Source organism: Vicugna pacos, chromosome 22 (genome assembly GCF_048564905.1).
Source record: "Vicugna pacos chromosome 22, VicPac4, whole genome shotgun sequence".
NCBI classification, from domain to species: Eukaryota; Metazoa; Chordata; class Mammalia; order Artiodactyla; family Camelidae; genus Vicugna; species Vicugna pacos.
In genome coordinates this window covers 543,668-557,763 of record NC_133008.1, presented here as the reverse complement: position 1 = coordinate 557,763, position 14,096 = coordinate 543,668, and positions in this window count along the sequence as shown.

The following is a 14,096-nucleotide window of genomic DNA, read 5'->3' as shown; positions in this document are numbered from 1 at the left end:
TGATCCAGCACAAAGGGAACGGGTTGCAGGAGAAACCCTTACTCTGGTTTCTCAGTCTGTTTCCTAGTGCCGGTTTGAAGTGCCTGCCGTTTTCACTGTGAAACCGAGTTGGAGCTTGGACCTCCCCATATATATGTATGGAGTGGAGTTTGCAACTGAAAAGAAACTTTGTGTTCCCTTCAAGCTAGGTGAAGGTCGGCTTTCACACACACTTATCTCTCAGAACTGAGCATGTGGAGAGACGTTCGTTGATCCAGCACAAAGGGAACGGGTTGCAGGAGAAACCCTTACTCTGGTTTCTCAGTCTGATTCCTAGTGCCGGTTTGAAGTGCCTGCCGTTTTCACTGTAAAACCGAGTTGGAGCTTGGACCTCCCCATATATATGTATGGATTGGAGTTGGCAACTGAAAAGAAACTTTGTGTTCCCTTCAAGGTAGGTGAAGGACGGCTTTCACACACACTTATCTCTCAGAACTGAGCATGTGGAGAGACGTTCGTTCATCCAGCACAAAGGGAACGGGTTGCAGGAGAAACCCTTACTCTGGTTTCTCAGTCTGTTTCCTAGTGCCGGTTTGAAGTGCCTGCCGTTTTCACTGTAAAACCGAGTTGGAGCTTGGACCTCCACATATATATGTATGGAGTGGAGTTTGCAACTGAATAGAAACTTTGTGTTCCCTTCAAGCTAGTTGAAGGATGGCTTTCACACACACTTATCTCTCAGAACTGAGCATGTGGAGAGACGTTCGTTCATCCAGCACAAAGGGAACGGGTTGCAGGAGAAACCCTTACTCTGGTTTCTCAGTCTGTTTCCTAGTGCCGGTTTGAAGTGCCTGCCGTTTTCACTGTAAAACCGAGTTGGAGCTTGTACCTCCCCATATATATATATGGAGTGGAGTTGGCAACTGAAAAGAAACTTTGTGTTCACTTCAAGCTAGGTGAAGGACGGCTTTCACACACACTTATCTCTCAGAACTGAGCATGTGGAGAGACGTTCGTTCATCCAGCACAAAGGGAACGGGTTGCAGGAGAAACCCTTACTCTGGTTTCTCAGTCTGTTTCCTAGTGCCGGTTTGAAGTGCCTGCCGTTTTCACTCTAAAACCGAGTTGGAGATTGTTCCGCCCCATATATATGTATGGAGTGGAGTTTGCAACTGAAAAGAAACTTTGTGTTCCCTTCAAGCTAGGTGAAGGACGGCATTCACACACACATCTCTCAGAACTGAGCATGTGGAGAGACGTTCGTTGATCCAGCACAAAGGGAACGGGTTGCAGGAGAAACCCTTACTCTGGTTTCTCAGTCTGTTTCCTAGTGCCGGTTTGAAGTGCCTGCCGTTTTCACTGTGAAACCGAGTTGGAGCTTGTACCTCCCCATATATATGTATGGAGTGTAGTTGGCAACTGAAAAGAAACTTTGTGTTCCCTTCAAGCTAGGTGAAGGTCGGCTTTCACACACACTTATCTCTCAGAACTGAGCATGTGGAGAGACGTTTGTTCATCCAGCACAAAGGGAAAGGGTTGCAGGAGAAACACTTACTCTGGTTTCTCAGTCTGATTCCTAGTGCCGGTTTGAAGTGCCTGCCGTTTTCACTGTAAAACCGAGTTGGAGCTTGGACCTCCCCATATATATGTATGGATTGGAGTTGGCAACTGAAAAGAAACTTTGTGTTCCCTTCAAGCTAGCTGAAGGACGGCTTTCACACACACTTATCTCTCAGAACTGAGCATGTGGAGAGACGTTCGTTCATCCAGCACAAAGGGAACGGGTTGCAGGAGAAACCCTTACTCTGGTTTCTCAGTCTGTTTCCTAGTGCCGGTTTGAAGTGCCTGCCGTTTTCACTGTAAAACCGATTTGGAGATTGTTCCTCCCCATATATATGTATGGAGTGGAGTTGGCAACTGAAAAGAAACTTTGTGTTCCCTTCAAGCTAGGTGAAGGACGGCTTTCACACACACTTATCTCTCAGAACTGAGCATGTGGAGAGACGTTCGTTCATCCAGCACAAAGGGAACGGGTTGCAGGAGAAACCCTTACTCTGGTTTCTCAGTCTGTTTCCTAGTGCCGGTTTGAAGTGCCTGCCGTTTTCACTGTAAAACCGAGTTGGAGCTTGGACCTCCCCATATATATGTATGGAGTGGAGTTTGCAACTGAAAAGAAACTTTGTGTTCCCTTCAAGCTAGGTGAAGGACGGCTTTCACACACACTTATCTCTCAGAACTGAGCATGTGGAGAGACGTTCGTTCATCCAGCACAAAGGGAACGGGTTGCACGAGAAACCCTTACTCTGGTTTCTCAGTCTGTTTCCTAGTGCCGGTTTGAAGTGCCTGCCGTTTTCACTGTGAAACCGAGTTGGAGCTTGTTCCGCCCCATATATATGTATGGATTGGAGTTTGCAACTGAAAAGAAACTTTGTGTTCCCTTCAAGCTAGGTGAAGGACGGCTTTCACACACACTTATCTCTCAGAACTGAGCATGTGGAGAGACGTTCGTTGATCCAGCACAAAGGGAACGGGTTGCAGGAGAAACCCTTACTCTGGTTTCTCAGTCTGTTTCCTAGTGCCGGTTTGAAGTGCCTGCCGTTTTCACTGTGAAACCGAGTTGGAGCTTGGACCTCCCCATATATATGTATGGAGTGGAGTTTGCAACTGAAAAGAAACTTTGTGTTCCCTTCAAGCTAGGTGAAGGACGGCTTTCACACACACTTATCTCTCAGAACTGAGCATGTGGAGAGACGTTCGTTCATCCAGCACAAAGGGAACGGGTTGCAGGAGAACCCTTACTCTGGTTTCTCAGTCTGTTTCCTAGTGCCGGTTTGAAGTGCCTGCCGTTTTCACTGTAAAACCGAGTTGGAGCTTGGACCTCCCCATATATATGTATGGAGTGGAGTTGGCAACTGAAAAGAAACTTTGTGTTCCCTTCAAGCTAGGTGAAGGACGGCTTTCACACACACTTATCTCTCAGAACTGAGCATGTGGAGAGACGTTCGTTCATCCAGCACAAAGGGAACGGGTTGCAGGAGAACCCTTACTCTGGTTTCTCAGTCTGTTTCCTAGTGCCGGTTTGAAGTGCCTGCCGTTTTCACTGTAAAACCGAGTTGGAGCTTGGACCTCCCCATATATATGTATGGAGTGGAGTTGGCAACTAAAAAGAAACTTTGTGTTCCCTTCAAGCTAGGTGAAGGACGGCTTTCACACACACTTATCTCTCAGAACTGAGCATGTGGAGAGACGTTCGTTCATCCAGCACAAAGGGAACGGGTTGCAGGAGAACCCTTACTCTGGTTTCTCAGTCTGTTTCCTAGTGCCGGTTTGAAGTGCCTGCCGTTTTCACTGTGAAACCGAGTTGGAGCTTGGACCTCCCCATATATATGTATGGAGTGGAGTTTGCAACTGAAAAGAAACTTTGTGTTCCCTTCAAGCTAGGTGAAGGACGGCTTTCACACACACTTATCTCTCAGAACTGAGCATGTGGAGAGACGTTCGTTCATCCAGCACAAAGGGAACGGGTTGCAGGAGAAACCCTTTCTCTGGTTTCTCAGTCTGTTTCCTAGTGCCGGTTTGAAGTGCCTGCCGTTTTCACTGTAAAACCGAGTTGGAGCTTGGACCTCCCATATATATGTATGGAGTGGAGTTGGCAACTGAAAAGAAACTTTGTGTTCCCTTCAAGCTAGGTGAAGGACGGCTTTCACACACACTTATCTCTCAGAACTGAGCATGTGGAGAGACGTTCGTTGATCCAGCACAAAGGGAACGGGTTGCAGGAGAAACCCTTACTCTGGTTTCTCAGTCTGTTTCCTAGTGCCGGTTTGAAGTGCCTGCCGTTTTCACTGTGAAACCGAGTTGGAGCTTGGACCTCCCCATATATATGTATGGAGTGGAGTTTGCAACTGAAAAGAAACTTTGTGTTCCCTTCAAGCTAGGTGAAGGACGGCTTTCACACACACTTATCTCTCAGAACTGAGCATGTGGAGAGACGTTCGTTCATCCAGCACAAAGGGAACGGGTTTCAGGAGAAACCCTTACTCTGGTTTCTCAGTCTGTTTCCTAGTGCCGGTTTGAAGTGCCTGCCGTTTTCACTGTAAAACCGAGTTGGAGCTTGGACCTCCCCATATATATGTATGGAGTGGAGTTGGCAACTGAAAAGAAACTTTGTGTTCCCTTCAAGCTAGGTGAAGGACGGCTTTCACACACACTTATCTCTCAGAACTGAGCATGTGGAGAGACGTTCGCTCATCCAGCACAAAGGGAACGGGTTGCAGGAGAACCCTTACTCTGGTTTCTCAGTCTGTTTCCTAGTGCCGGTTTGAAGTGCCTGCCGTTTTCACTGTAAAACCGAGTTGGAGCTTGGACCTCCCCATATATATGTATGGAGTGGAGTTGGCAACTGAAAAGAAACTTTGTGTTCCCTTCAAGCTAGGTGAAGGACGGCTTTCACACACACTTATCTCTCAGAACTGAGCATGTGGATAGACGTTCGTTCATCCAGCACAAAGGGAACGGGTTGCAGGAGAAACCCTTACTCTGGTTTCTCAGTCCGTTTCCTAGTGCCGGTTTCAAGTGCCTGCCGTTTTCACTGTAAAACCGAGTTGGAGCTTGTTCCGCCCCATATATATGTATGGAGTGGAGTTTGCAACTGAAAAGAAACTTTGTGTTCCCTTCAAGCTAGGTGAAGGACGGCTTTCACACACACTTATCTCTCAGAACTGAGCATGTGGAGAGACGTTCGTTCATCCAGCACAAAGGGAACGGGTTGCAGGAGAAACCCTTACTCTGGTTTCTCAGTCTGTTTCCTAGTGCCGGTTTGAAGTGCCTGCCGTTTTCACTGTAAAACCGAGTTGGAACTTGGACCTCCACATATATATGTATGGATTGGAGTTTGCAAATGAAAGGAAACTTTGTGTTCCCTTCAAGCTAGTTGAAGGATGGCTTTCACACACACTTATCTCTCAGAACTGAGCATGTGGAGAGACGTTCGTTCATCCAGCACAAAGGGAACGGGTTGCAGGACAAACCCTTACTCTGGTTTCTCAGTCCGTTTCCTAGTGCCGGTTTCAAGTGCCTGCCGTTTTCACTGTAAAACCGAGTTGGAGCTTGTTCCACCCCATATATATGTATGGAGTGTAGTTGGCAACTGAAAAGAAACTTTGTGTTCCCTTCAAGCTAGGTGAAGGTCGGCTTTCACACACACTTATCTCTCAGAATTGAGCATGTGGAGAGACGTTCGTTCATCCAGCACAAAGGGAACGGGTTGCAGGAGAATCCCTTACTCTGGTTTCTCAGTCTGTTTCCTAGTGCCGGTTTGAAGTGCCTGCCGTTTTCACTGTGAAACCGAGTTGGAGCTTGTTCCGCCCCATATATATGTATGGAGTGGAGTTTGCAACTGAAAAGAAACTTTGTGTTCCCTTCAAGCTAGGTGAAGGACGGCTTTCACACACACTTATCTCTCAGAACTGAGCATGTGGAGAGACGTTCGTTCATCCAGCACAAATGGAACGGGTTGCAGGAGAAACCCTTACTCTGGTTTCTCAGTCTGTTTCCTAGTGCCGGTTTGAAGTGCCTGCCGTTTTCACTGTAAAACCGAGTTGGAGCTTGGACCTCCCCATATATATATATGGAGTGGAGTTGGCAACTGAAAAGAAACTTTGTGTTCCCTTCAAGCTAGGTGAAGGACGGCTTTCACACACACTTATCTCTCAGAACTGAGCATGTGGAGAGACTTTCGTTGATCCAGCACAAAGGGAACGGGTTGCAGGAGAAACCCTTACTCTGGTTTCTCAGTCTGTTTCCTAGTGCCGGTTTGAAGTGCCTGCCGTTTTCACTGTGAAACCGAGTTGGAGCTTGTACCTCCCCATATATATGTATGGAGTGTAGTTGGCAACTGAAAAGAAACTTTGTGTTCCCTTCAAGCTAGGTGAAGGTCGGCTTTCACACACACTTATCTCTCAGAACTGAGCATGTGGAGAGACGTTCGTTCATCCAGCACAAAGGGAACGGGTTGCAGGAGAATCCCTTACTCTGGTTTCTCAGTCTGATTCCTAGTGCCGGTTTGAAGTGCCTGCCGTTTTCACTGTAAAACCGAGTTGGAGCTTGGACCTCCCCATATATATGTATGGATTGGAGTTTGCAACTGAAAAGAAACTTTGTGTTCCCTTCAAGCTATCTGAAGGACGGCTTTCACACACACTTATCTCTCAGAACTGAGCATGTGGAGAGACGTTCTTTGATCCAGCACAAAGGGAACGGGTTGCAGGAGAAACCCTTACTCTGGTTTCTCAGTCTGTTTCCTAGTGCCGGTTTGAAGTGCCTGCCGTTTTCACTGTGAAACCGAGTTGGAGCTTGTACCTCCCCATATATATGTATGGAGTGTAGTTGGCAACTGAAAAGAAACTTTGTGTTCCCTTCAAGCTAGGTGAAGGTCGGCTTTCACACACACTTATCTCTCAGAACTGAGCATGTGGAGAGACGTTCGTTCATCCAGCACAAAGGGAACGGGTTGCAGGAGAAACCCTTACTCTGGTTTCTCAGTCTGATTCCTAGTGCCGGTTTGAAGTGCCTGCCGTTTTCACTGTAAAACCGAGTTGGAGCTTGGACCTCCCCATATATATGTATGGATTGGAGTTTGCAACTGAAAAGAAACTTTGTGTTCCCTTCAAGGTAGGTGAAGGACGGCTTTCACACACACTTATCACTCAGAACTGAGCATGTGGAGAGACGTTCGTTCATCCAGTACAAAGGGAATGGGTTGCAGGAGAAACCCTTACTCTGGTTTCTCAGTCTGTTTCCTAGTGCCGGTTTGAAGTGCCTGCCGTTTTCACTGTAAAACCGAGTTGGTGCTTGGACCTCCACATATATATGTATGGAGTGGAGTTTGCAACTGAATAGAAACTTTGTGTTCCCTTCAAGCTAGTTGAAGGATGGCTTTCACACACACTTATCTCTCAGAACTGAGCATGTGGAGAGACGTTCGTTCATCCAGCACAAAGGGAACGGGTTGCAGGAGAAACCCTTACTCTGGTTTCTCAGTCTGTTTCCTAGTGCCGGTTTGATGTGCCTGCCGTTTTCACTGTAAAACCGAGTTGGAGCTTGTACCTCCCCATATATATATATGGAGTGGAGTTGGCAACTGAAAAGAAACTTTGTGTTCCCTTCAAGCTAGGTGAAGGACGGCTTTCACACACACTTATCTCTCAGAACTGAGCATGTGGAGAGACGTTCGTTCATCCAGCACAAAGGGAACGGGTTGCAGGAGAAACCCTTACTCTGGTTTCTCAGTCTGTTTCCTAGTGCCGTTTTGAAGTGCCTGCCGTTTTCACTGTGAAACCGAGTTGGAGCTTGTACCTCCCCATATATATGTATGGAGTGTAGTTGGCAACTGAAAAGAAACTTTGTGTTCCCTTCAAGCTAGGTGAAGGACGGCTTTCACACACACTTATCTCTCAGAACTGAGCATGTGGAGAGACGTTCGTTCATCCAGCACAAAGGGAACGGGTTGCAGGAGAAACCCTTACTCTGGTTTCTCAGTCTGTTTCCTAGTGCCGGTTTGAAGTGCCTGCCGTTTTCACTGTGAAACCGAGTTGGAGCTTGTTCCGCCCCATATATATGTATGGATTGGAGTTTGCAACTGAAAAGAAACTTTGTGTTCCCTTCAAGCTAGGTGAAGGACGGCTTTCACACACACTTATCTCTCAGAACTGAGCATGTGGAGAGACGTTCGTTCATCCAGCACAAAGGGAACGGGTTGCAGGAGAAACCCTTACTCTGGTTTCTCAGTCTGTTTCCTAGTGCCGGTTTGAAGTGCCTGCTGTTTTCACTGTAAAACCGAGTTGGAGCTTGGACCTCCCCATATATATGTATGGAGTGGAGTTGGCAACTGAAAAGTAACTTTGTGTTCCCTTCAAGCTAGGTGAAGGACGGCTTTCACACACACTTATCTCTCAGAACTGAGCATGTGGAGAGACGTTCGTTGATCCAGCACAAAGGGAACGGGTTGCAGGAGAAACCCTTACTCTGGTTTCTCAGTCTGTTTCCTAGTGCCGGTTTGAAGTGCCTGCCGTTTTCACTGTAAAACCGAGTTGGAGATTGTTCCGCCCTATATATATGTATGGAGTGGAGTTTGCAACTGAAAAGAAACTTTGTGTTCCCTTCAAGCTAGGTGAAGGACGGCATTCACTCACACATCTCTCAGAACTGAGCATGTGGAGAGACGTTCGTTGATCTAGCACAAAGGGAACGGGTTGCAGGAGAAACCCTTACTCTGGTTTCTCAGTCTGTTTCCTAGTGCCGGTTTGAAGTGCCTGCCGTTTTCACTGTGAAACCGAGTTGGAGCTTGTACTTCCCCATATATATGTATGGAGTGTAGTTGGCAACTGAAAAGAAACTTTGTGTTCCCTTCAAGCTAGGTGAAGGTCGGCTTTCACACACACTTATCTCTCAGAACTGAGCATGTGGAGAGACGTTTGTTCATCCAGCACAAAGGGAACGGGTTGCAGGAGAAACCCTTACTCTGGTTTCTCAGTCTGATTCCTAGTGCCGGTTTGAAGTGCCTGCTGTTTTCACTGTAAAACCGAGTTGGAGCTTGGACCTCCCCATATATATGTATGGAGTGGAGTTGGAAACTGAAAAGAAACTTTGTGTTCCCTTCAAGCTAGGTGAAGGACGGCTTTCACACACACTTATCTCTCAGAACTGAGCATGTGGAGAGACGTTCGTTGATCCAGCACAAAGGGAACGGGTTGCAGGAGAAACCCTTACTCTGGTTTCTCAGTCTGTTTCCTAGTGCCGGTTTGAAGTGCCTGCCGTTTTCACTGTAAAACCGAGTTGGAGATTGTTCCGCCCTATATATATGTATGGAGTGGAGTTTGCAACTGAAAAGAAACTTTGTGTTCCCTTCAAGCTAGGTGAAGGACGGCATTCACTCACACATCTCTCAGAACTGAGCATGTGGAGAGACGTTCGTTGATCTAGCACAAAGGGAACGGGTTGCAGGAGAAACCCTTACTCTGGTTTCTCAGTCTGTTTCCTAGTGCCGGTTTGAAGTGCCTGCCGTTTTCACTGTGAAACCGAGTTGGAGCTTGTACCTCCCCAAATATATGTATGGAGTGTAGTTGGCAACTGAAAAGAAACTTTGTGTTCCCTTCAAGCTAGGTGAAGGTCGGCTTTCACACACACTTATCTCTCAGAACTGAGCATGTGGAGAGACGTTTGTTCATCCAGCACAAAGGGAACGGGTTGCAGGAGAAACACTTACTCTGGTTTCTCAGTCTGATTCCTAGTGCCGGTTTGAAGTGCCTGCCGTTTTCACTGTAAAACCGAGTTGGAGCTTGGACCTCCCCATATATATGTATGGATTGGAGTTGGCAACTGAAAAGAAACTTTGTGTTCCCTTCAAGGTAGGTGAAGGACGGCTTTCACACACACTTATCTCTCAGAACTGAGCATGTGGAGAGACGTTCGTTCATCCAGCACAAAGGGAACGGGTTGCAGGAGAAACCCTTACTCTGGTTTCTCAGTCTGTTTCCTAGTGCCGGTTTGAAGTGCCTGCCGTTTTCACTGTAAAACCGAGTTGGAGCTTGGACCTCCCCATATATATGTATGGAGTGGAGTTTGCAACTGAATAGAAACTTTGTGTTCCCTTCAAGCTAGTTGAAGGATGGCTTTCACACACACTTATCTCTCAGAACTGAGCATGTGGAGAGACGTTCGTTCATCCAGCACAAAGGGAACGGGTTGCAGGAGAAACCCTTACTCTGGTTTCTCAGTCTGTTTCCTAGTGCCGGTTTGAAGTGCCTGCCGTTTTCACTGTAAAACCGAGTTGGAGCTTGTACCTCCCCATATATATATATGGAGTGGAGTTGGCAACTGAAAAGAAACTTTGTGTTCCCTTCAAGCTAGGTGAAGGACGGCTTTCACACACACTTATCTCTCAGAACTGAGCATGTGGAGAGACGTTCGTTCATCCAGCACAAAGGGAACGGGTTGCAGGAGAAACCCTTCCTCTGGTTTCTCAGTCTGTTTCCTAGTGCCGGTTTGAAGTGCCTGCCGTTTTCACTGTAAAACCGAGTTGGAGCTTGGACCTCCCCATATATATGTATGGAGTGGAGTTTGCAACCGAAAAGAAACTTTGTGTTCCCTTCAAGCTAGGTGAAGGACGGCTTTCACACACACTTATCTCTCAGAACTGAGCATGTGGAGAGACGTTCGTTCATCCAGCACAAAGGGAACGGGTTGCAGGAGAAACCCTTACTCTGGTTTCTCAGTCTGTTTCCTAGTGCCGGTTTGAAGTGCCTGCCGTTTTCACTTTGAAACCGAGTTGGAGATTGTTCCGCCCCATATATATGTATGGAGTGGAGTTTGCAACTGAAAAGAAACTTTGTGTTCCCTTCAAGCTAGGTGAAGGACGGCATTCACACACACATCTCTCAGAACTGAGCATGTGGAGAGACGTTCGTTGATCCAGCACAAAGGGAACGGGTTGCAGGAGAAACCCTTACTCTGGTTTCTCAGTCTGTTTCCTAGTGCCGGTTTGAAGTGCCTGCCGTTTTCACTGTGAAACCGAGTTGGAGCTTGGACCTCCCCATATATATGTATGGAGTGGAGTTTGCAACTGAAAAGAAACTTTGTGTTCCCTTCAAGCTAGGTGAAGGTCGGCTTTCACACACACTTATCTCTCAGAACTGAGCATGTGGAGAGACGTTCGTTGATCCAGCACAAAGGGAACGGGTTGCAGGAGAAACCCTTACTCTGGTTTCTCAGTCTGATTCCTAGTGCCGGTTTGAAGTGCCTGCCGTTTTCACTGTAAAACCGAGTTGGAGCTTGGACCTCCCCATATATATGTATGGATTGGAGTTGGCAACTGAAAAGAAACTTTGTGTTCCCTTCAAGCTAGGTGAAGGACGGCTTTCACACACACTTATCTCTCAGAACTGAGCATGTGGAGAGACGTTCGTTCATCCAGCACAAAGGGAACGGGTTGCAGGAGAAACCCTTACTCTGGTTTCTCAGTCTGTTTCCTAGTGCCGGTTTGAAGTGCCTGCCGTTTTCACTGTAAAACCGAGTTGGAGCTTGGACCTCCACATATATATGTATGGAGTGGAGTTTGCAACTGAATAGAAACTTTGTGTTCCCTTCAAGCTATTTGAAGGATGGCTTTCACACACACTTATCTCTCAGAACTGAGCATGTGGAGAGACGTTCGTTCATCCAGCACAAAGGGAACGGGTTGCAGGAGAAACCCTTACTCTGGTTTCTCAGTCTGTTTCCTAGTGCCGGTTTGAAGTGCCTGCCGTTTTCACTGTAAAACCGAGTTGGAGCTTGTACCTCCCCATATATATATATGGAGTGGAGTTGGCAACTGAAAAGAAACTTTGTGTTCCCTTCAAGCTAGGTGAAGGACGGCTTTCACACACACTTATCTCTCAGAACTGAGCATGTGGAGAGACGTTCGTTCATCCAGCACAAAGGGAACGGGTTGCAGGAGAAACCCTTACTCTGGTTTCTCAGTCTGTTTCCTAGTGCCGGTTTGAAGTGCCTGCCTTTTTCAATGTAAAACCGAGTTGGAGATTGTTCCGCCCCATATATATGTATGGAGTGGAGTTTGCAACTGAAAAGAAACTTTGTGTTCCCTTCAAGCTAGGTGAAGGACGGCATTCACACACACATCTCTCAGAACTGAGCATGTGGAGAGACGTTCGTTGATCCAGCACAAAGGGAACGGGTTGCAGGAGAAACCCTTACTCTGGTTTCTCAGTCTGTTTCCTAGTGCCGGTTTGAAGTGCCTGCCGTTTTCACTGTGAAACCGAGTTGGAGCTTGTACCTCCCCATATATATGTATGGAGTGTAGTTGGCAACTGAAAAGAAACTTTGTGTTCCCTTCAAGCTAGGTGAAGGTCGGCTTTCACACACACTTATCTCTCAGAACTGAGCATGTGGAGAGACGTTTGTTCATCCAGCACAAAGGGAAAGGGTTGCAGGAGAAACACTTACTCTGGTTTCTCAGTCTGATTCCTAGTGCCGGTTTGAAGTGCCTGCCGTTTTCACTGTAAAACCGAGTTGGAGCTTGGACCTCCCCATATATATGTATGGATTGGAGTTGGCAACTGAAAAGAAACTTTGTGTTCCCTTCAAGCTAGCTGAAGGACGGCTTTCACACACACTTATCTCTCAGAACTGAGCATGTGGAGAGACGTTCGTTCATCCAGCACAAAGGGAACGGTTTGCAGGAGAAACCCTTACTCTGGTTTCTCAGTCTGTTTCCTAGTGCCGGTTTGAAGTGCCTGCCGTTTTCACTGTAAAACCGAGTTGGAGATTGTTCCTCCCCATATATATGTATGGAGTGGAGTTGGCAACTGAAAAGAAACTTTGTGTTCCCTTCAAGCTAGGTGAAGGACGGCTTTCACACACACTTATCTCTCAGAACTGAGCATGTGGAGAGACGTTCGTTCATCCAGCACAAAGGGAACGGGTTGCAGGAGAAACCCTTACTCTGGTTTCTCAGTCTGTTTCCTAGTGCCGGTTTGAAGTGCCTGCCGTTTTGACTGTAAAACCGAGTTGGAGCTTGGACCTCCCCATATATATGTATGGAGTGGAGTTTGCAACTGAAAAGAAACTTTGTGTTCCCTTCAAGCTAGGTGAAGGACGGCTTTCACACACACTTATCTCTCAGAACTGAGCATGTGGAGAGACGTTCGTTCATCCAGCACAAAGGGAACGGGTTGCACGAGAAACCCTTACTCTGGTTTCTCAGTCTGTTTCCTAGTGCCGGTTTGAAGTGCCTGCCGTTTTCACTGTAAAACCGAGTTGGAGCTTGGACCTCCCCATATATATGTATGGAGTGGAGTTGGCAACTGAAAAGAAACTTTGTGTTCCCTTCAAGCTAGGTGAAGGACGGCTTTCACACACACTTATCTCTCAGAACTGAGCATGTGGAGAGACGTTCGTTCATCCAGCACAAAGGGAACGGGTTGCAGGAGAACCCTTACTCTGGTTTCTCAGTCTGTTTCCTAGTGCCGGTTTGAAGTGCCTGCCGTTTTCACTGTAAAACCGAGTTGGAGCTTGGACCTCCCCATATATATGTATGGAGTGGAGTTGGCAACTGAAAAGAAACTTTGTGTTCCCTTCAAGCTAGGTGAAGGACGGCTTTCACACACACTTATCTCTCAGAACTGAGCATGTGGAGAGACGTTCGTTCATCCAGCACAAAGGGAACGGGTTGCAGGAGAACCCTTACTCTGGTTTCTCAGTCTGTTTCCTAGTGCCGGTTTGAAGTGCCTGCCGTTTTCACTGTGAAACCGAGTTGGAGCTTGGACCTCCCCATATATATGTATGGAGTGGAGTTTGCAACTGAAAAGAAACTTTGTGTTCCCTTCAAGCTAGGTGAAGGACGGCTTTCACACACACTTATCTCTCAGAACTGAGCATGTGGAGAGACGTTCGTTCATCCAGCACAAAGGGAACGGGTTGCAGGAGAAACCCTTTCTCTGGTTTCTCAGTCTGTTTCCTAGTGCCGGTTTGAAGTGCCTGCCGTTTTCACTGTAAAACCGAGTTGGAGCTTGGACCTCCCCATATATATGTATGGAGTGGAGTTGGCAACTGAAAAGAAACTTTGTGTTCCCTTCAAGCTAGGTGAAGGACGGCTTTCACACACACTTATCTCTCAGAACTGAGCATGTGGAGAGACGTTCGTTGATCCAGCACAAAGGGAACAGGTTGCAGGAGAAACCCTTACTCTGGTTTCTCAGTCTGTTTCCTAGTGCCGGTTTGAAGTGCCTGCCGTTTTCACTGTGAAACCGAGTTGGAGCTTGGACCTCCCCATATATATGTATGGAGTGGAGTTTGCAACTGAAAAGAAACTTTGTGTTCCCTTCAAGCTAGGTGAAGGACGGCTTTCACACACACTTATCTCTCAGAACTGAGCATGTGGAGAGACGTTCGTTCATCCAGCACAAAGGGAACGGGTTTCAGGAGAAACCCTTACTCTGGTTTCTCAGTCTGTTTCCTAGTGCCGGTTTGAAGTGCCTGCCGTTTTCACTGTAAAACCGAGTTGGAGCTTGGACCTCCCCATATATATGTATGGAGTGGAGTTGGCAACTGAAAAGAAACTT